The sequence below is a fragment of the Chelonoidis abingdonii genome, chromosome 11 (genome assembly GCF_003597395.2).
Source record: "Chelonoidis abingdonii isolate Lonesome George chromosome 11, CheloAbing_2.0, whole genome shotgun sequence".
Lineage (NCBI taxonomy): Eukaryota > Metazoa > Chordata > Testudines > Testudinidae > Chelonoidis > Chelonoidis abingdonii.
This window is the reverse complement of record NC_133779.1, coordinates 24387334-24408036: the sequence shown is the minus strand read 5'-3', so window position 1 is coordinate 24408036 and position 20703 is coordinate 24387334. Positions and strand designations below refer to the sequence as shown.

Below are 20703 nucleotides of genomic sequence, written 5' to 3'. Positions count from 1 at the left end.
AAGTAATTGTTAGTCATCGAGTTCTCCCTTCGGGAACAAATTGTTTCATTCCCAGTTGCTCTGATGTTGGTTCAGGTTGTGCTGGGGAGTAGATATTTTTACTACTATTTTCCTCCTTAAAATATATTAAACTATAACAAAGAGCAGGAACAAGGCAGGGATAGGGAAAAATGTCATTTCACCCTCTGTAACAACAGAAGAAGATAGGGTAAGTCAGAGACATTCCCTTATTGTCCATCACCATTCCAATCCCCCGTTGTTCAATTTGGGGTCAATATTTTCTCTAAAGGGCTGAGAAGAGGATTCCCTAGTAAGTGACCTGTAACTAAGCAAAATACCCATGCATTGGGCTCCCAAAGCAGTTGTGGACCAGGCCCTGCAGGAGGTCACTCCTGAAGATATCTCCTTCCTAATCAGGTGCATGTTGTCTATTGTTTGGGAAATACAATCCCTATCTGGGTAGAGATGGGAAAAATGGAAGTGACATTTCTGTTCACTTTGGGAGATGCTGCAAATGTGTAGAAAATGAAATTTGTGTTAAATGTAATATAGCTGCAGAAAGATACCTGATATTTGGTGTCTTACAGGGATTCTAAAATGCACCTGAATTTAATCCCTATTTTAAATCTTTGCCACGAGATTAAAGAACTAAAAGGGTATATTTGGGGGAGTTATATCTCACTGTAAAAGCAGCAGAGAATCCTGTGGCACCTTATAGACTAACAGACGTTTTGGAGCGTGAGCTTTCGTGGGTGAATACCCACTTCGTCAGACGCAGGTAGTGGAAATTTCCAGGGGCAGGTATATATATGCTAGCAAGCAAGCTAGAGATAACGAGGTTAGTTCAATCAGGGAGGATGAGGCCCTGTTCTAGCAGTAGAGGTGTGAAAACCAAGGGAGGAGAAACTGGTTCTGTAATTGGCAAGCCATTCACAGTCTTTGTTTAGTCCAGAGCTGATGGTGTCAAATTTGCAAATGAACTGAAGCTCAGCAGTTTCTCTTTGAAGTCTGGTCCTGAAGTTTTTTTGCTGCAGGATAGCCACCTTAAGGTCTGCTATAGTGCGGCCAAACTGGACAGTCACTACGGAAAAGGATAAATGGACACAAATCAGATATCAGGAATGGCAATATACAAAAACCTGTAGGAGAGCACTTCAACCTCCCTGGCCACACTATAGCAGACCTTAAGGTGGCCATCCTGCAGCAAAAAAACTTCAGGACCAGACTTCAAAGAGAAACTGCTGAGCTTCAGTTCATCTGCAAATTTGACACCATCAGCTCTGGACTAAACAAAGACTGTGAATGGCTTGCCAATTACAGAACCAGTTTCTCCTCCCTTGGTTTTCACACCTCTACTGCTAGAACAGGGCCCCATCCTCCCTGATTGAACTAACCTCGTTATCTCTAGCTTGCTTGCTAGCATATATATACCTACCCCTGGAAATTTCCACTACCTGCGTCTGACGAAGTGGGTATTCACCCACGAAAGCTCACGCTCCAAAACGTCTGTTAGTCTATAAGGTGCCACGGGATTCTCTGCTGCTTTTACAGATCCAGACTAACACGGCTACCCCTCTGATATATCTCACTATCCCTACTGATCTGTTGTGCGGTTGGTGAAGAATTCTATGCCAGAGAAGTGTGAAATTACTCCAAGTAAAGTCAAAGATCTGATAAGAACTCAGGTAGAAATTGCAGGTACTAGTGGTTGATTTTCACCCCCAAGATTGAAGTTATGGTGACCTGTGGCCCAGCTAAACTATTTTTAGAACGCTGCTTCCTAGTTAAGTGGCATTGATCACACTCCTAAAGGGCGCCATGATTAAATTGAGAAGACTGACTTTTTTACCGTTTGGATCCAAAGTTTCATGAAGCACAGAGAAAAACAGCTGGTTCCTTCAGAGCCATTCCATGCCTATGGGTCCCAATCTGGCTGCCTTGTTGGACAGGAAGCACTTCCATGCTGGGGAGATGATTGTACCTAATGAGGGAATGTATCAGATTCCAAATTCAGACTGCCGGATACATGAATGCTGAGTCCAGAGTCTGTGGTTTGGTCTCAGGTTTGCTACTTGCATTTTTATCTCCATCTCCTGCTACTCTGAAAGATTAGAAAGTGTGAAAATAGAGCACAGGTGGTTTTTCTCATGATGCAGCCTTCCCACATCATGTGAGACCCCTTCCACCCACACTTACCGGAGAAGACCCAGGGAGAAATGAACTCACAGAAGTGGAAGGCTCCTAAGTTATTGTAGCATGTGATTTCACACAAAGCTGACTGGATGGAAATGGGAATTAAGAGAAAACTGCCCTATGGGTTTATATTTTGTAATCTTTGAATAAGTTGTTACCAGCGACAATGAAATTAAACATGAAGTTAATTAGTGTAACATAAGAGGCTGATTAAGTTAAGTGATAAATTTCAGAGTTACAATATAATTCAGGTTATCTTCTAGTTTTCTCCCTGCGTCCTCCTACTATATCGGAAACGGTGGCTAATCCTGAAATTAAACCCTCACTCCAAAGGAATTAGAGTGGACGAATATATGAGGGAAATAGCCTGTATGAGAATAGAGACCCAGTATAGAGTGTAATTATTTATATTTAAAATGGAATTTTATTGTGACAAATTTTAAAATGAATCTTCTGTTAAGAGCAAAATTACTTGGGACAAGATGTGTAACCTTTTACCCAGTTAAAGGCTAACAGCCACAGAGTTCCCCAGATCTTTTGTTTACAAAGCAAAGATGTCATATCAGACAGATGTCAAAATCTAAAATGGTGATGGATGTGTGATAGTAGCTTTTCTGGGTGAAATTTTTTTTTTTAGTTTGTTTTTTTAATTTAATTTTTGTTTTTGCAACCAGTTATTTGTATAGGAGCTGAAGCCGCTTTTCCTGTTGAGCACAACTATTTAACCCTCAGGCCTGGCCCTGGAAACCTCCTCAGCACTGGCCTTGTGTTTCTTTTATTTTTGTTATCTTTGGGGTTCACACATCCACACTACATGCAGTTCACAGCAGCAGATACTTTGAGAAACCTTCAGGGTTAAGCATCAACGAATCCAGACTAACACGGCTACCCCTCAGATACTTCAGGGTTAAGCAGGCCTTTTCCAAAGTGACATTGGCCCAAAGTCTGCCTCAGTCGAGCTGGATTGGGAGACATTGGTGTCAAAGAAGTGGTTCACACCTGATTTGCCCAGAGACCTCGGGAGAGGTGTGATAAGATAGGATAAGTAGGAACTGACAACAATGAAGTTAAAGGTAAGGGTGAAAGACCTTCACTTTTTAGGTCAACAAGCCTGTTCTGTTCATTCGCTCTGAAATGTCTGGCACTGGTCACTCTCAGGACTAAATGGACTATTGGTCTGACCCAGCATGACCAGTCTTGCGTTCTTATGTTACGTAAGCCATCTATGGGCCTTGTCTACACTGGCAAGTTTCTGCACAGGAAAGCAGCTTTCTGCAGCGTAACTTCTGAGGTGAACACACTGCGAAGCCCCTTTGTGCGTCAAAACTGTGGAGATGCAGCACTGTAAAAATACCACCCTGATAAGAGGCGTACAGCTTTCTGCACCCGGCCTACAGTGCCATGGAGCCAGTGTAGACACCCTGGTCAATTACAGTGCTGCGATTGGCCTCCGGGAGGTGTCCCACAATCCCTGGTCTCAGCACATCTTTCCAGGTGGCCATGCCTGCTTCGCGCACCAGGTGATCCTCTGCTTTGAGGAATGCCAAGCTGCTGAACCTCATCAGCATTTGGAGAGAGGAGGCTACCCAGTCCCAGCTGTGCTCCAGTCATAGGAATTATAACAACGGACAGATTTCATGATGCATGAGAGAAAGGGGCCACAACTGGGACACGCTGCATTGCAGGGTCAAAGTGAAGGAGCTGTGGAATGCCTACCACAAAGCACAGGAGACAAACCACCTCTCCAGTGCTGCGCCCATAAGCTCCTGGTTTTACAAAGAGCTGGACGTGATAGTGGTGACCCCTCCTCCGCTGTGAAGGCCACTGTGGATACTTTGATGGCTCACATGCCAGGCAAGAGTGGACCGAGCCAGAAGGAGGAAATCTTGGACAAGGATGTGGAGGCAGAGGGTGACCCAGAGGCAGAGGACGAGGTGGAGAGCAGAGATGCATGCAGCTAGGAGTTCTTCTCTACCCTGGAGGAGGCTAGCCAGTCACAGCTTTCGGAGCTTGATGAAGTGCCAGCAGAAGAGAAGGCCCCTGGTAAGTGGCTTTGATTTTGGGAATCACTGAAGCAAGTTGTTGGGGGCAGGAGCGTTGCAGAAAGCAGACCTGTGTCTGTATGATGTGCATACCACCATATGCCTAGTCTGAGCAGCAGAACAGGGTGTTGATTGATTCCCTCCCTTTGCAGGAATCTGCCCCAGAGATCTCTGTGAAACTCTCAGAGAGATACTCGGAAATCCACTGCTGCAGGATCTTTGGGAGAGCTCTTTTGTTTCTTGCCCAGTTAAAGGAAACGTGCCCACACCATAGAGTGGGTGGAGGAGACCACTGCTGCATAGAGGCCAAGGCAAATGCCGCAGTCTTGGAGAAGACCCTCCCTTGATTCCCTGCTCACCCTCAGCAGTGAGATATCTTCCATAATGAACGCAGCCTGTGGAAAATGTGGAGACACAAATGATTATAAACCCCCTCCTCCCCCCGCTACATTCCTGTCTCTCCCCAAGAGTCATCTGCCCGGTGTGCAGTACGGTCCTGGAACAGTGATTTCCCCTGCCCCTGCTGTTACCATTCTGGGGGTCTTATGGCTCATGCATGCTTGGCTGGGGACAGCCGGTTAGTGACAGATATGTGCATAGTGGCTGTATTTAAATCACTGCATTGGTGATCTGTGTGCTGCAAACACTGCTTCTGTAACATGTTGCATTTTGACTTCACAGATATGCCCTTGGGAGCCCAGCCTCCCTCTTTGTTAGTGGCGGCTGAACGGCTGCATAGAATTAGAAAGTGGCCATGAAGAACTAATGAGAACTTTCTGCACGATGTCCTGATGCACTCTGTGGCCACAAAACAAGAATTGAAGGAGTGGCCAGACAGAAAGAAGAGGGACCAAAAGTGGAACTCGGCATGCTAGAATGAAGCCATGGAGCGGCTCTTAAATGTTATGGAGCGCCAAGCGGACATGCTCCGTTTGCTGCTAGCACTGCAAACCAAGCAGCTGCTGTCGCAAAACTATTTCCCATGCTCCCTCCGTAACACTTCCAACACACTCTTATCACCCTCCTGGTTCCAGTCTGTACCCGCTGCATTCCACTCCTGCCTCATCAGAGCCCAGCCCTGCGGTCTCCCAGTACCCACTGCACTCAACAGCCATCCCTCTGCAGTTTATTCCTGCTGAAGTACAGTACCCACTGCACTGTACTCCTAAGAATAAAGTTGCATATGATACCTGGACATTGTGGCAAACCCAGGACAAATGACTACAAAGGGAGGGGTAGCAATTAGTCCCAGGGGATTAAAAGGCCTCTCCCAATCCACTGAGGAGAGAGAACCAGGGGGAAATAGGGTTCAGCTGGAACAGGGGTTACCAGGGAACTAATTAGGTTCAGCTGGCTCCAACTGCTGGAGACTTTTTTAAACCCTCCTTGGCTTGGAAGCAGGGAGGAGAGTGAAAGAAGCAGGGAAGTGGCCAGCAAGTTAGATGCAGCAAGGCTCTGAACCCTTCCAGCAAGGAAGCCTGTGCCCTGTCCCCAGAAGGGGAGAAAACCAGCACAAGGGACTGACTGAGGAAAGGATCAGCCAGACCCTGTGCTACCTAGAAGGGTTTGCTTTGCCCAAGCCTGTGTCTCCAAGGCTAAAAAGGACTGAGCCTGCTGAGGAGAAGAAGGGGCCTTGCTACAACATATACAAATCTTCAACCATCCCAGGACCTCACCTCATGGGACCCTCCCCCCATCCCCGACAGTGCTGATGTGTTTTCTTTGTTTGTCTCTCTCTGGTGGTTGCTTTTTAATAAAAGAATAGTTTTGGTTTGAAAGCAATCTTCATTCCATTAATTGAAAGCAAACAGAGCCCTGCAAAGCAACAGGCAATTTCCTTAAACCTTCATAGTGCATTGTCTGCACCAATCACAGTCACCTTCTAGCTATTACCAGCACTACATTCCCCTGCATAGCAAGAAATATTAGTGGCTTTCAGCTTCAAATTGCTGCCTCAAGGCATCCCTGATCCTTATGGCCTTGTGCTTCACCCCTCTAATAGCTGATACAGCCTCCACACCCAGAGCCTCAGTGTTCCAGCCCTGACTGAAGCTTTCACCCTTCACTTCACAAATATTATGGAGTGTACATCATGCGGCTATAAGCATAGGAATATTGTCATTGGCCAGGTCCAGCCTTCCATATAGGCAGTGCTAGCGGGCCTTTAAACAGCCAAAAGCACACTCAACTGTCATTCTGCACTTGCTCAGCCTGTTTTTGAACCGCTTCTTGTGGCCATCAAGGTGCCCCGTGTATGGCTTCATAAGCCACAACATTATGGCATAAGCAGGATCTCCCAGAATCACAGTGGGCATTTAGACTTCCCCTATGGTGATCTGATCTGGGAAGAAAGTCTCTGCTTGCAGCTTCCTGAACAGGCTTCTGAAAGGTGTGTGTGTGTCGTGCCCCTTTTCGGACCATCCTCCGTTAATGTCTGTAAGACACCTACGGTGATGTGCTGGTAACCTCTCCCTTGTCCACTGACAGAGCTAACCTGCATTCAGTATTTGCTACAGAAACCAAAACACTACAGGGTGATGTGCTGGTAACCTCTCCCTTGTATGATGCTGAGCCACAATTGCTTCAGAAATGAAGCAGGAATACTCGCTCTGCTGAAATTGCAAAGTCCAGGAATTCCTGACTACAAAAGACATTAAGAAGTGACCCTGGTGAAGAAACAGAATTATACACTGGCAGGAAGGAACTTGTGGGACCCTGCTTGGGAATATGGTATTGATTGGATTTGGGGGTTTATTCTGCAGGTTGCGCACTGTGTTTTTGGGTAAGTACCTTCAGCATGTATTGCCCTCCCTAACTGGATTTTAAATGATAAATACCAAAGGCACCTTGTTGCCATTGCCCCGCCATTTCCTCTGTTACACTATTATCCCTGGAACACATCCAAATACAGACAATGCCATATATCTGATAAAACCCAATGGCCAAGGCCTTCAGACTTTAGTGATTTATTTAAATATTGTTTGAAAAAAAATATTTGTAAGGTTCAGGATAGCCCATATAAGCGAACAATTGAGTGGAAAAAGACTGGTCAGAGGAGATAAAAGTGTATGACATCACTACAATGAACTTCAAGAATTTGAAATTAAAGTTTTATAATGGAGTTGATATCATGGCCATTCCAGGGGTCTGTAGTATATCAGGGGGCAGGGGTCCTTACTGTTTTTGTTACCCAATTAGTAAATAATCAGACTCAGAGAGTGTGTTCTGCCACTGGAAATTTTATTTCTATTGAGATGGTCCCAGTAGTATACCCCTTCCTATGCTATTAATGTTAATGCCTCTTGAAAGTAAGAGAGATGTACTAGGATATCGAATAACAATAATAAATGCCACATTAGGGACTGTAAAATTTACCCTGCCCCTATCCAGCTTTCATACCACTTTCATGTATCCAAACTGCTCAAGGGGGCTGCTATTTGGCTAGCACAGCAAAGGGCACAGGTCTCCTCTAGGAAGAAAAGAGGCTTAGCAGGAGACTTATGGGATGGTGCAAATCATGCAGCAGCAATTTGGAATATTCTTAAGGGCCAACAATATGATGAGAAATTAGGGCAACTAGAAAAGGCCACTTGGAGCACAGCTGACCTAGGTCCAAGGTGGAGTTGATTGGTTACATGTTATTTCTGCCCTTAGTTCAATGACTCAGGAGCTGTTGACAGAGATGATATTGAAGATCACTGAGGCAGGAAAGGAATTGCAATGAGATCTGGCATGTTCAGAGGTTCAGGATTACCTGAATGACCAGCTGATGGCCATTTGGAGTGATCTCGAGCATGAGACGTGGCATACTGCCCTTACAGATACCTCAGGAATGCCATCTGATTTGTGGCCATGGAGACATACTTGGAGATTTTCAGGATGGAGTTGTATATACTTGCAGTGCTCCTCCCAAGCATATGGGCCAGTAGGAGGGTTGTGGGCTCCCACATACCACATCCTGCCGGGTCCATGGGGAGGATGCATGTGGGACTGGATTATTCACTGTGACATCTGAGAGATTAGACCACCTGGTAAACCTAGCCAATTTGTTGTTAGTGCTTCTGGAATAACACCCGATATTTGGATTGGAATAGGAATCATTGGGCATTATGGGCCTTAGAACTCCTGCAGCTTCAGTGCGTAAGGAAACTGAAGCAAGGGGAAGTTGTCATAGTGTTTGACAAAGTTTGTTGGGAGGGTATGGGACAAGGAACTACCCTGACAGGACAGTTGCTGTTCCAAGCTAATGATAGCTATGTATATGTTAAGGCCACCACTTTGCTAAACATGCATTTTAATCTCACCGCAGCTGCAGGAAATCACATTATTTATTGGCCAGCAGACAAAGCCTTAGGTATCAGATTTCTTTTAATTGGACCACTTTGATACCCGGCCAATTTCAAAATTTACGCTCACTCCCACCGGAGATTTGGAAAATTTCTGACTTACAGAGTCAAATCCATGTGCTTCAGAATATCTATCAAATTGAAAAGCATGATTTTCATACAGCCTATAGAGTGTCTACTCTGTGTACTAATTATGATGTAATGTGCTCTGTAACTAAGGCAATGAAACAACCCCTGCATATTATTACAATGGGGACATTAAAGCTTGTATTGCTTTTGTTAGTCTAGGTATATGTTGTTGTTGTAAGGGGTGTACTAACATGTTCACACTAATCATGCATTACCATTATATCCAGTTAAGACTTATAGGGTTGATTATAATCCTCCTGAGCTAGAAACAGAAATACAAGGCTTGATGCAGTTGGAGGTTTAAGAACGTTAGTTGTGCTAAAGGAAGCACAAAAGCGGGGAGTGTGGAAGCAGGGAAAGAAATAGAGGGTTTAAGTGCAGCCATTTAAGTGTCAGAGACAGAGCAACTGTTCTGTCAAGTCTTAGCCTAATATTGCGAGACCTGTAGAAGCAGAGCTCACGTCAGAAGCAAGTGAAAAACAGCAGAATAGTTAGTGTGACCTAGCCTTGAAATAATGATGTTTTTGAGAAGAGAAAGTGAGAAAATACTGGAATAGATAGCAAATAGCCTAAATAAAATGCAGATGTTTTTAATTAATGCATGTCACAAAGAGGTATAAATACTTGTGTGATTTTGCTTGTGCTTTGGAGAAATTGAGGCAGAGATGCTCTCTGCCAGCTGTATTCTTCCCTTGCAATTCCTTGAATAAAGCTGCCTCTGATTTTGTTGCTTCCAACCTGAGAGTGGAGTTTGTTTCTTCCACACCAGTCATCTTGGACTTTCCCTGCCACTGGGTCCCAGACCTCCTGCTTGTCATAATTGTGTGGTCGCTGCCGGTGCACCAGCTGCCCTATGTTCAAAGAAAACACATGCAGGCTTCTACCATGCCTTGAAGGCATGTCTCAAGAAAACTGATGTGGACATCCCAAGTAGGGTGACCAATGTCCTGATTTTATAAGGACATTCCCGATATTAGGGGTTTTGTCTTTTATGGGTGCCTATTACCATCCATCCCCGTCCCAATTTTTCACACTTGCTAACTGATCACCTAATCACAAGTTGGGAGGAGCAAGGCGGCAACTGACCTCAGTGGCCTGCTTTGGGGGGAAACACCTTGCCCTCCAAGTCGAAAAGAGAGAGAAAAGGAAAGAAAAAGAAAGAACTTTCTCCCAGCAGGCAACTGACCCACCAGGAAGTATCTGTACCTACTGCAGGTGGATCTGTGGTTCCAGGCTCGGACTCCTGTGTCATCAGAGGACTCATATGTAAATCCATGCTAGGGAGCATCCTCAAATTGAGGTATCACTGACGTGTAACATGACTGTGAGACCTGGGTCGAACACAGATAAGCCCAGGTTCACAATGCAGTGGGGATGGTTAAACATGGGCTTGGAAACAACCAGTTCTCAAGCACAGATCACACAGACCTTTGAGGGAGGTGTCACCCTTGAACCCTGCTGATTTTCCTCTTCTTGTTGGGTTTCTTAGAACCACTAAGAGCTGTAGGTTTGTCACAAGACAAACAGCCCTTGTTTGTCTCTGAGACAATCTAGTCTGGGGCTGCCTGGATGAGGAAAGAGAAGGGCAGAAAGATTATTATGGAAGAGAGGCTGAGTCAGAAGCTCATTGCACATCCAGCACTGACCGGTAGCACTGCTGATTCTTCTTGTAAGACAAAGGCTGCCTTCTCAGATGCAGCAAATTAAATCTAGAAAATGGGATGGACATTTTTATATGGCATTCCCTCTAGTTTTTAAGAAAGCAAATTGAACAAATAGAAATTCCATTCTGATTAGCTGTATTGACCAGTGTGTGTGTGATCAGCAAAGCGAGGCCTTTAGATCCACCGCATAGATGTCTGCCATGTCAATTCATGGAGTAGCAGCAGTAGTAGGTTGTTATCCTGTACATAGACTGGCCATTGGTTTGGGGAGGGGGGAATCTCACACACACACACATGGAATTTCACAGCTATTTGCTATCAGCTGGGAAATGTAGAAAATGCACTATGCATTTCCAATAATTCCCATCGTCCCACCCACACATGCTCCTAACTCCCTTCCACCCTCAGTGGCTCCTGACTCTGTCTCCTCTTTGCTTCTCACCCCTTTGCACTGGGAGCAGGCTGGTTACTCTGCCTTTTCCACCCTGCTTGGTGCCAGCATTGGGATCATAGAGAGCACTGGAGAGACACACTGTCTGCTCTCCTTGCTGATGCTCTATACCACAGCAAACCCACCCGCTGTCATCTCCATGGCTGCTGTGTAGAGGGAGCCCAGTGAGATGGGATGAGAGTTAAGGAGGCTAGCGGAAGGGAAACAGCTTGTGGGGGAAGAATTCTCTCTTTCCCCACTTTCTGTTCTTTCCTTTCCCTGCCAGGATGGCGGCTTGTATTTCAGATGAGACAGTCACTGAGAATGCAGGAGGCAGAGCAGAAAGAGCCTGTGAGCTCAGGGGAACCAGCTCCCGTCCCCAATTCCATCCCAGCTGGGTTCTGCTAGATGGGAGGGACCCAGAGCTCTGCTTCCAGCTGGAGCTTGAGGAGCTACCTTGCAGTTAAATAGCCTTAGCCCTGTGAGCCTGAGTCAGCAGGCTCAGGCCAGCCCTGGGGTTTCCAATTGCAGTGTAGACATGCCCTGAGCCCCTGTCCAGGGCTGTACCTGCAGCTCCAGCCCTGAAGGGATGGCGCCACCATGTGGCCGATTTATCCATTTCATGCTGGGGTGCTTTTACAGGGAAACGCATTTTCTCTGCAGGGAGCCACTAGCTGAAAAACCTGTTTCTGGCTGTCTGAGCTACAGCATTAGACCTTGTGGAAACTCTCTCTTGTGCATCTGCAGCTGCTTCCTGTCCATTTCCCCCATCTGGCCCTGGTACCTTGTCTTGCCTTGGTTCCTAGTTCTGTTCTGTTGTCACAGATTCCCCCAGCTCTGGCAGAGTTCTGGGGGAAAGGTGGTGGTGTTTTGTTTTTTTAATTGCTTTGTTTGTTTGGGGGAGGATCACAGTGATAGTTGTTGAGTCACACCAGGATGTGTTTTGTGACTCTTCTTCCATGGAGGTGATGCACTGGAAGGGCACCTGCTTGAAATTCAGCCACTGAGCAACTGCCTTTCGAGCTGGGGGTGGGCTGGTGTTATTTTATAACCAGCAACAAAGGGCATGTGCGCCTGATACTTTCCCCAGAGCCTGCCTTTCAGCACTTTATTCACTGCAGGTTGGAATCTTAATTTAGCACCAGGTTGACAATTTCCTTGGTTTAGTCGCACACTGCAATCTGATTGAACAGCGGGAAGGGAAAGCCTGGGCTTTCGTATATTTCTGAAACATTGTATGTGCTTGGACACAATTAAGTTGCCTGCGTGTCAGGGTAACACCCACTTCTGCATGTGGCTTGAATGAACAAACAATAACATAGCAGCAGAGGGCACTGGCAGGAAAACTAGATGGAAGGAACTTTTGTGCAATAGTTCGACCTTTGTGCCGGGAAAATATAGCCAATTCCAGAACTGTGCATGGGGTTAACAAACCTTTAGCCAAGCTCCTGGGCATCAAATCAGCTGTTCTTACTGGGGGTCAGAGTCAGCAATGATTTAATTAAAATATCGTGAGGGAAGTAACTGCATGTGGTTCCCCAAAGGTTTCTTCGTGTTCATGTCTGTACAGGAATGAGGCATAAAGCAGAAATGGGGGGAGGGCTCTGAATTTAAGTCAGTTTTAGAGAGAAATGTGTTCAAACACAATGAGACTCGCTGTATGGAAGAAATAACAAGAGATCCCCAGCTCCTTCCCCCAAGCCTCAGGTGGGGATTAGCTGCCAAAAGCTGCAGCTGCTGCTCTGAGGGGAGCGGTATAAGCTGTCTGCCTGGGGATGCAGCCCCCCCAGCTGATTCTCCTGGGGCAGATGGGGAGTTGCTGGGCAGGGATGTGGCACCGGCTGGGATCTGAAATATGAACAGAGATCTAAGGACTCTACACCGGCCTCCAGTGGGGGTTGAGGATGCTGAGGCAGTGGAAACTCAGCATCAGAGTCATCAAGATTCAAAGCTGCTTGAGGGTGAGGATGGGGGGCAATGGCCTGAGTGGATTTTTTGTGCATCCCTTTAACTCTTGCCCACAACAACCTGGCAGCCTCTAGCTTTCTCTCTGCGTTACAGTTGTCTGCTCTCTTGAAAGGGGCTTCTAGGAATCGGTATTTCCAGAGTCATAAAGGAAAAGGAAAAGTTACTGTCTTAGAAAAGTCTGTGTGTGTTGGATGGATGGGAGGGTGTCTAGAAACCACTTTGCTACAGTCTCTTTTCTCTGATTTCCTTTAGAAAATCTGAAGCAGGGAGCAAAAACAGTTGCCCTCTCTGAGGCTTGAGCTTAGGACCTTCAGATTACAAGACTGACATGCTGCCAACTGCACTAAGAAGGCTTGGAAAAGTTTTAGGCTGATTGCATATAGGACCCTTCTACTGCAGTGATTGGGGTAGGGAAGGAGCCAGGGGTGCCCCCCTCCTTATACATTCAAAACACTTTTTAATATATTTAACACCATTATAAATCCTATATGCAAAGCAGGGTTTGGGGTGGAGGCTGACAGCTTGCAACCCCCCATGTAATAACCTTGCGACCCCCTGAGGGGGTCCCGACCTCCAGTTTGAGAACCCCTGCTGTACTGCTTAGGGCTGCCAGTCCTGATGCTCTGAGCAGCATGGTAAGGGGACAGGGGTGGCTGGATAGGCACGGGAGTCCCAGGAGGCCTGTCAGGGGTCGGGGCTCTGGATAGGGGTTGAGGCAATCAGGCGACAGGGAGCAGGGGGGGGCTTGGATGAGGGGGTAGGGTCCCAGGGGGCAGATAGGGGTGAGGGGTCCTGGGAGGGGGCAGTCAGGGGACAAGGAGCAGTGGGGGGGTGGATGGATGGAGGGTTCTGAGGGGGGCAGAGGGTCCCAGGAGAGCATGGTCAGGGGACAAGGAGTACGGGGGGAGGGGGTTGGATCGGTCAGGAGTTATGAGGGGGGCAGTCAGGGGGTGAGAAATGGGAGCCATGGATAGGGGGTGGGCTGTTTGGGGAGGCATAGCCTTCCCTACCCAGGTGTAGTGTGTTAAATTTCTCCCCATACGAATATGCTACTTACACTGTACTACTTATGGCTGCCAGTCATGATGCTCTCCAAGTAGCACATTCTTACGGGGAGACATTTAATACATGACACCTGCAGACAGAACCCCAGACCAGCGGCAGCCCGAGCCGCTCAGCCTGCCGCTGGTCTGGGGTTCCATCCGCCGCCTCCTGCCAGCCGGGTCCCAGCCACCGGACCCGCTCAGCCTGCTGCCAGCCTGGGGTTCTGTCCACCCGGCTCCTGCCAGACGGGGTTCCAGCCACCGGACCCGCTCAGCCTGCTGCCAGCCTGGGGTTCTGTCCACCAGCTCCTGCCAGACGGGGTCCCAGACACCGGACCCGCTCAGCCTACTGCCAGTCTGGGGTTCCTGCCAGCCAGGGTTCCAGCCACAGGTCCTGCTCAGCCCACTGCTGGCCTGGAGTACCATTCACGCAGGCTGGCAGCAGGCTGAGTGGGGGCAGCAGCCGTGACCCTGGCCAGCGTGCCAGCAAAAATGCAGGTTGCCGACTCCTGGATTAAACTCAGAGCTCTCATGTTTCCAGAGCATCCAGTGGCCTAAAAGCAGCATGGGGGACATATGCCCTGCTCCGAGACCAAATCTGCTGTCCTGGAGGTTGCTGGTTCATAGGGGTCACTTTGCAGCAGGGCCAGATTCTATGTGTAGGGCAGAGAGAGTGCCTGCCCTGGACTCAGGGTGCAGAGATACACTCAGGCCTCTCCCCTGCATTGGGTGGAGGGTGCTGCCACTCCCTGCTGGAAGGCAATGGGTGGTGGCACCGTGAGTCACTCAACACCTCACCCTGGTGGCAGAACTGGTGTGGGGAGTTCCAGGTGTTTCAGGATCTGCTATTTCCACCTGCCTATGAAGTCTAGCTTTCCCCAGCACATTCACTGCGGTGCAATTGGGTCACTGTTTCCATGGCTCTACAGCAAAGAATCGCTCCCAGTTTCCCTTCTATCGGTAGCAGGATTAGCCTGTGTCAGTGATTAATGAGATGGATCTAGTTGTAGATTGTTATTCATTCCCCACCTTGACAATTCAGACAGTCCCTTTCCAACTCAAATCCCCAGCACCTCAGTGATCCTGGTAGCAGGGGTTGGGTTTTTCCCTGAGGACCTGAGATTTTCAGGGTCTTTTTCTCCCCTCAACCTGGAGTGAACTCAGCTATTTCCCCATCTCTGAAATTCCATGAAATAACTGTAGTGGCATAAAGAAAGAGGGGCAGGAACATCTCACTGCCAGGACTGGATGTGCCCAGAGCCCCCGCTTGTCCACTCTTTCTGTTGTAGAAGAGGAAGGTTGGCTGGGATGATTTAGTCTGGCTGGGATGATTTAGTTGGGAATTGGTCCTGCTTAGAGCAGGGGGTTGGACTAGACGACCTCCTGAGGTTCCTTCCAACCCTGATATTCTAAGATTCCATGGAATTTGGCACCCTGCTTTGCACAAAGGACAGAGAAAGATCTTGCTGTTCCTGTGTCTGTGCAAGGAAAATTGTGCTTCTGTATGAAAGAGGGGCACGAAATAGCCCCATGGTGGGACAGTATCCTCAGGAATAAGAGCAAAGGACTCAGGATGAGAACTGATTTAAGTCCAACAAAGAAGGCCTGGAAGACACAAGGCAAACCATGGTGGAACAGCAGCAGAAAAAACTTTGTTGATTGCTCTTGTCCCCTTCCCTCCCAAATGAAGAGGGGACATGCATATACCCTCAGTCCCATCGAAGTATGAACTCAGGGGGAAAGGAATGAAAATCACTATGCTGTTTGGAACTTGGAGAGGGTGAGATTTCTAAACTTAAGCAAGGGGCCCCCAAACTGCTTAGCTTGAGTTAGTCCTAAATGACATACTTGGATACTTCAGCAGCTTCTATTACTTTTTGAAAACTAAGACTGTGTAACTCATTTCTGTGTGTTACATTTACCTGCGTTAACTTTATAAACAACTTGCTTATTTCCACAGTTATTTATTAGTTAATGCATCTTTAGTTAGTTTAATATACGATTGGCTACAGTCGTTGTCACTGGTGAGAGGTCTAAGGTACAATTGACCTAAGGTAAGTGACTGGTCCTTTGGGACTGGGAGTAACCAGAATTGTAACCATGCCTCAGTGGGCCACAAGTGAGAAGCCAAACTCAGGACAAACTGCTGAAAAATAGGGCAGATACACTCCAAGACCGGTGGCTAATTCCTCATCGGATATACCAAACCAGTAAAAAAAGGAAACACCATTTAACAAGAAGTCATAAAAGCAGTTTCCTTAGGCATTCCAGTCCTTGTATGACCACTGAAAACACTAGACTTAGAGATCAGTGGTTCTTTAAAACCAATCTCTTCAAATAAAAGATTCTTCTGATTCCAAAGGACCAGCCACACACCCAGGTCAATATATAACTCAGATCTTACCCAAAAAATCACACTGATGCCAATCCTTTCGTATCTAAAAGTTGAGTCAAAGAAAGAAAGAAAGAGATGAGAGTTAAAATTGGTTAAAGAAATCAAATACATACAATAATTGCAAGGTTTTTGATTCAGGCTTGTAGCAGTGATGGAATAAACTGCTGGCTTGATAAGTCTTTGGTTACTTCCAAATCATTGGAAGGTCCTCAGTCCATGCATGTCACCTAGTCACAGCAGGAAATTCCATGAAGAGTAATAGGCCTCTCTCATGGTTCATTGTCAGTTAAATGCTCTTTTGATGGGCCACTCAATTTGAATAGTCCCTTCAAGATGTGCTGGCTAGCTGCCTTGTGGGTGTTACCCCAGAAGCAAACATTTGAAATCCAGGTATAGAGCCAATACTTATAACTTCAAATACAAAAATGATACATGCATGCAGATAGCATAATCATAACCAGCGAATAATAACTTTTCCATACACATCTTACATGCCACATTTTGTACAAGATTTGTTGCAAATATATAACAGTGGTTGCAACAATGGTCCATATAGTCATATTTTAATCAGATAACATCACAAGAATATTGTGATTTTTAGTGTAAAGGACCATCTATCACAGTGCTTGAGGAGTACATACTTGATGGTCAGTTGATGACATCTAATTACAGAACATAAGAAGATAAGAATGGCCATACTGGGTCAGACCAAAGATCCACCTAGCCCAGTGTCCTGTCTTCCAACAGTGGCCAATGTCAGGTGCTTAAGAGGGAATGAACAGAACAAGTAATCATCAAGTGACCCATTCCCTATTGCCCACACTCAGTCTCTGGCAAACAGAGGCTAGAGACACCATCCCTGCCCAGCCTGGCTAATAGCCATTGATGGACCGATCCTCCATGAACTTATCTAGTTCTTTTTTGAACCCTGTTATAGTTTTGGTCTGCACAACACCCTCTGGCAAAGAGTTCCACAGGTTGACTGTGAGTTGTGTGAAGAAATACTTCCTTTTATTTGTTTTAAAGCTGCTGTCTCTATCACGTCCCTCCACAGACAACCTGTTTGGGGTTTGTGCACTGGTTTGTAACACCACATCTGTGAGCCACTCCAGACAGTTTGACAACAGCCTTTCCTATGCATCCACACAGCTAAAACTCTTCCCTGGACTCTCATCCTCTCCTTTCTCATTTACTGCAAAATCCTTTTCTCTGACCTTGACAAATGCAACCTTGCTCTGCTCATCTGCATTCAGAAGTAAAAAGCTACCTCCTTATCCTCAGTCCTGACCTTTGAGGAAAGGTTGAAGGAACTGGGCATGTTCAGTGTTTAGAAAAGACTGGCGGGAGGGAGGGGTTGAGAGAGTCTTCAAATATGGAAAGGGCTGTTACAGAGAGGATGGAGATCAATTGTTTTCCATGTTCACTGATGGTTGGGGAAGAATTGATTGGCTTGATCTGCAGCAAGGGAGTGTCATAAACAGATAGCTAAGGATTAATGTTTCTTTCACCTGGTTAAAGGGTTAACAAAGGGAACAAACACCTTGACCAGAGGACCAACGGAAAAACGGATTTTTAAAAGCTCAGGGATGCGGAATGTTTGGTCTGCTGTTCTTTTGTCTGTTCTTCGGCTATGAGAGGGGTCTTTCTATCTTCAAGCTTCTAATCTTCGTTTTCCAAGTTTGGAGTACAAAGCTAGAAAAACAAATAGGCTTTTATTGTTTTTGCTTTGTATTTACCGTGTTAGTTGCTTGGAATGTTTAAACTTATTTCTTTGGAATAAGGCTCTTTATCAGATTTTTCTTTTAAGAAATGACCCTGATTTATTGTTTCTTGTACAGAGCACGCCATTTAGCTTCCTGTCTTTTTACTCCTACCCCACAGCTTTTCTTTTTAAAACCGCTTGATTTTCTTCTAAGTGAGGCTCAGGGATAGAAATCCTGTGTCCAAGGATACGGTCTCTCTCAGGGAAATTACTGGAGGGGAAAAAAGGAGGGGGGAAGTAAGATTGCCCTCTCTGTTTGTAATGTCAAGGAGTTTAAGTTACAGTAATCTCCAGAGATAACCCAACGGAGGGAACCTGGACGAAGGTAAAGAGAAAGGACAAGGGAGGGGGGTTTGGTGTAGGACTTCAGGGCATCGTGAGTCTTGCGCCCCCCAGGGAAGGTTTTGGGGAGACCAAGTGAGCCAAACACGGAAATTTTGGCTGGTGCGAGCGCTAAATCAGATCTAAGTGGTAATTAAGCTTGGAGGTTTCATGCAAGCACCCACATTTTGGACTCTAAGGTTCAGAATTAGGAATTATGCTTATGATAGGGAGATTTAGGTTAGATATTCAGAAACACTTTCTAACTATCAGCATATGTAAGTACTGGAATAGGTTACCAAGAGAGGTTGTGGAATCCCCATCGTTGTAGGTTTTTAACAACACATTAGATAAACACCTGTCACGAATGGTATACTTATGTTTGATCCCGTCTCAGGGCAGGGGGATAGACTTGATAACCTGTTGAGGTCCTTTCCAATCCTATATTTTATGATTTTATCATCCATTTGTGATGTTATTGACATGAACTGTGACTTTATAGATCATTGTTGCAACCAGGGTCCTATGGTTGCATCAGGTCTTGTACAGAGGAGGTCAAGTGAGGTGTCTATGGAAAGGTTGTCGTTTGCTAGTTATGATTATACTGTCTGTAGGTGTGTATCATTTTTGTATCTGAAGTTATGAATATTGTCTCTGTACTTGTATCTCAATGGGTTTGATTCTAAGTAGCCTCAGTTAAGCATTTGGTCAGCTTCTTGAGAAAGGACTGTTCTCAGTAATTGTCCAGTCAAGAAACACTTAACTGACAATGGACTTTGGGAGACTCCAATTCACATCTGAGCTTTCCTGGGAATGTTCAAACTAATCTGTGCACAGTGGCGTTGGCCTGGAAAAAGCTGAATCATTCATGGACATGTCACTTGTCCAGGTGGCTACAAACTCCACCTTGCTGCTGTGATTTTGCACAGGAGAACAAAGGGATTTCTGCCCATGAGAGAGAGAATATAAAAGGCCTTGGAAGCCTCTCCATTTTATCTTAAGCTGGCTCAAGAGATGGCCTCTCCACCACAAAAAGATGCCTGAAAGAAATTGGAACAAAGGACAGTACCTATGGCGGTGTGAGTGGTTGCTGGACCCTGACTAGGAAGGAGTTCAGTCTGTGAAAGAAGCTTACTGGAAAGTCTCTGGGGGTGAGATTTCATCTATAATCAGTTTCTTAGGCTTAGACTTGTGTGTTTTGTTTTATTTTGCTTGGTAACTTACTTTGTTCTGTCTGTCATTACTTGGAACCACTTAAATCCTACTTGTTATACTTAATAAAATCACTTTTTTTTATTAATTAACCCAGAGGACATGATTAATACCTGGGGGAGAAAACAGCTGTGCATATGTCTCTATCAGTGTTATAGAGGGTGGACAATTCGTGAGTATGCCCTATATAAGCTTTATACAGAGTGAAATGGATTTATTATGGGTTTGGATCCCATTGAGAACTGGGTCTCTGGGTGCTGGAGATGGGAGTATTTTCTAAGCTGTCTTCAGTTAAGTCTGCAACTTTGGGGGTGTGGGTCAGACCCTGGGTCTGTGTTGCAGCAGATTAGCATATGTGGCTCAACAAAGCAGGGTGCTGGAGTCCCAACATGGCAGGGAAAACAGGCTCAGAGGTAGTCTCAACACATCAGGTGGCAGTCCCAAAGGGGTTTCTGTGACCCAACCCATCACACCATTATCCTAGTCCTTTGCTTTGACTCTCTTTTTTTTTTCCTTTTCCCTTTTTCCTTCTTCTTAAAAAATATATATGACTCAGCTTCCCCTCACATTTTGCTTTGTTACCCACTGAGGGCTCATCTACACTGGGGGGGAGGTATCAATCTAAGATATGCAACTTCAGCTACGTGAAGAGCGTAGCTGAAGTCGAAGTATCTTAGATCAATTTACCTTGGATCTTCAAGGCGCAGGATCGATGTCCGTGGCTCCAGGGCCGGTGCTTCCATTTAGGCGGCCTAGGCAATCGCCTAGGGCGCCAGGATTATTGGGGTGCAGCATTTTGCCAGTGGGGGGCGGCAGGCGGCTCCGGTGGACCTGCCGCAGTCGTGCCGGCGGAGGGTCCCCTGGTCCCGCGACTCCAGTGGAGCTGCCACAGACATTCCTGCGGACCGTCCGCTGCTCCAGAGGCTCTGGTGGACCTCCCACAGGCGCGGTTACGGCAGCTCCAATGGAGCCGCGGACCAGCGCGGGGGCAGCGAAATGGCTATGCACCTAGGGCGCTAAAAACACTAGCACCGGTCCTGCACGGCTCCCTCTGTCGATTCGGTTACCGCCGCTCGCTCTGGTGGAGTTCCGGAGTCGATGGGAGCGCATTTGGGGATCGATATATCACGTCTAGATGAGACGCAATATATCAGTCCCTGAAAAATCAATCGCTACCCGCCGATACGGCGGGTAGTCT

At 46.5% G+C, this 20703-nt stretch overlaps 2 protein-coding genes, 1 long non-coding RNA gene and 1 other non-coding gene across 5 annotated transcripts in view; 2 read left to right on the top strand and 2 right to left on the bottom strand.

Moving 5' to 3' along the window:
• The window catches only part of LOC116816556 (uncharacterized), a 568924-nt gene that overhangs the window by 393454 nt on the left and 154767 nt on the right, over positions 1-20703 (top strand).
• LOC116836048 (uncharacterized) overlaps positions 1-20703 on the bottom strand; it is a 616551-nt gene that overhangs the window by 533666 nt on the left and 62182 nt on the right. The gene's annotated exons all lie outside the window — the stretch shown is intronic.
• On the top strand, positions 2415-8588 carry LOC142047444 (uncharacterized). The gene is made up of 3 exons (XR_012656711.1): positions 2415-4236; positions 4917-5829; positions 8505-8588. It is a non-coding gene; the product is annotated as an uncharacterized LOC142047444 (long non-coding RNA).
• Positions 13053-13125, bottom strand: TRNAT-UGU (transfer RNA threonine (anticodon UGU)). The gene has a single exon. It is a non-coding gene; the product is annotated as a tRNA-Thr (tRNA).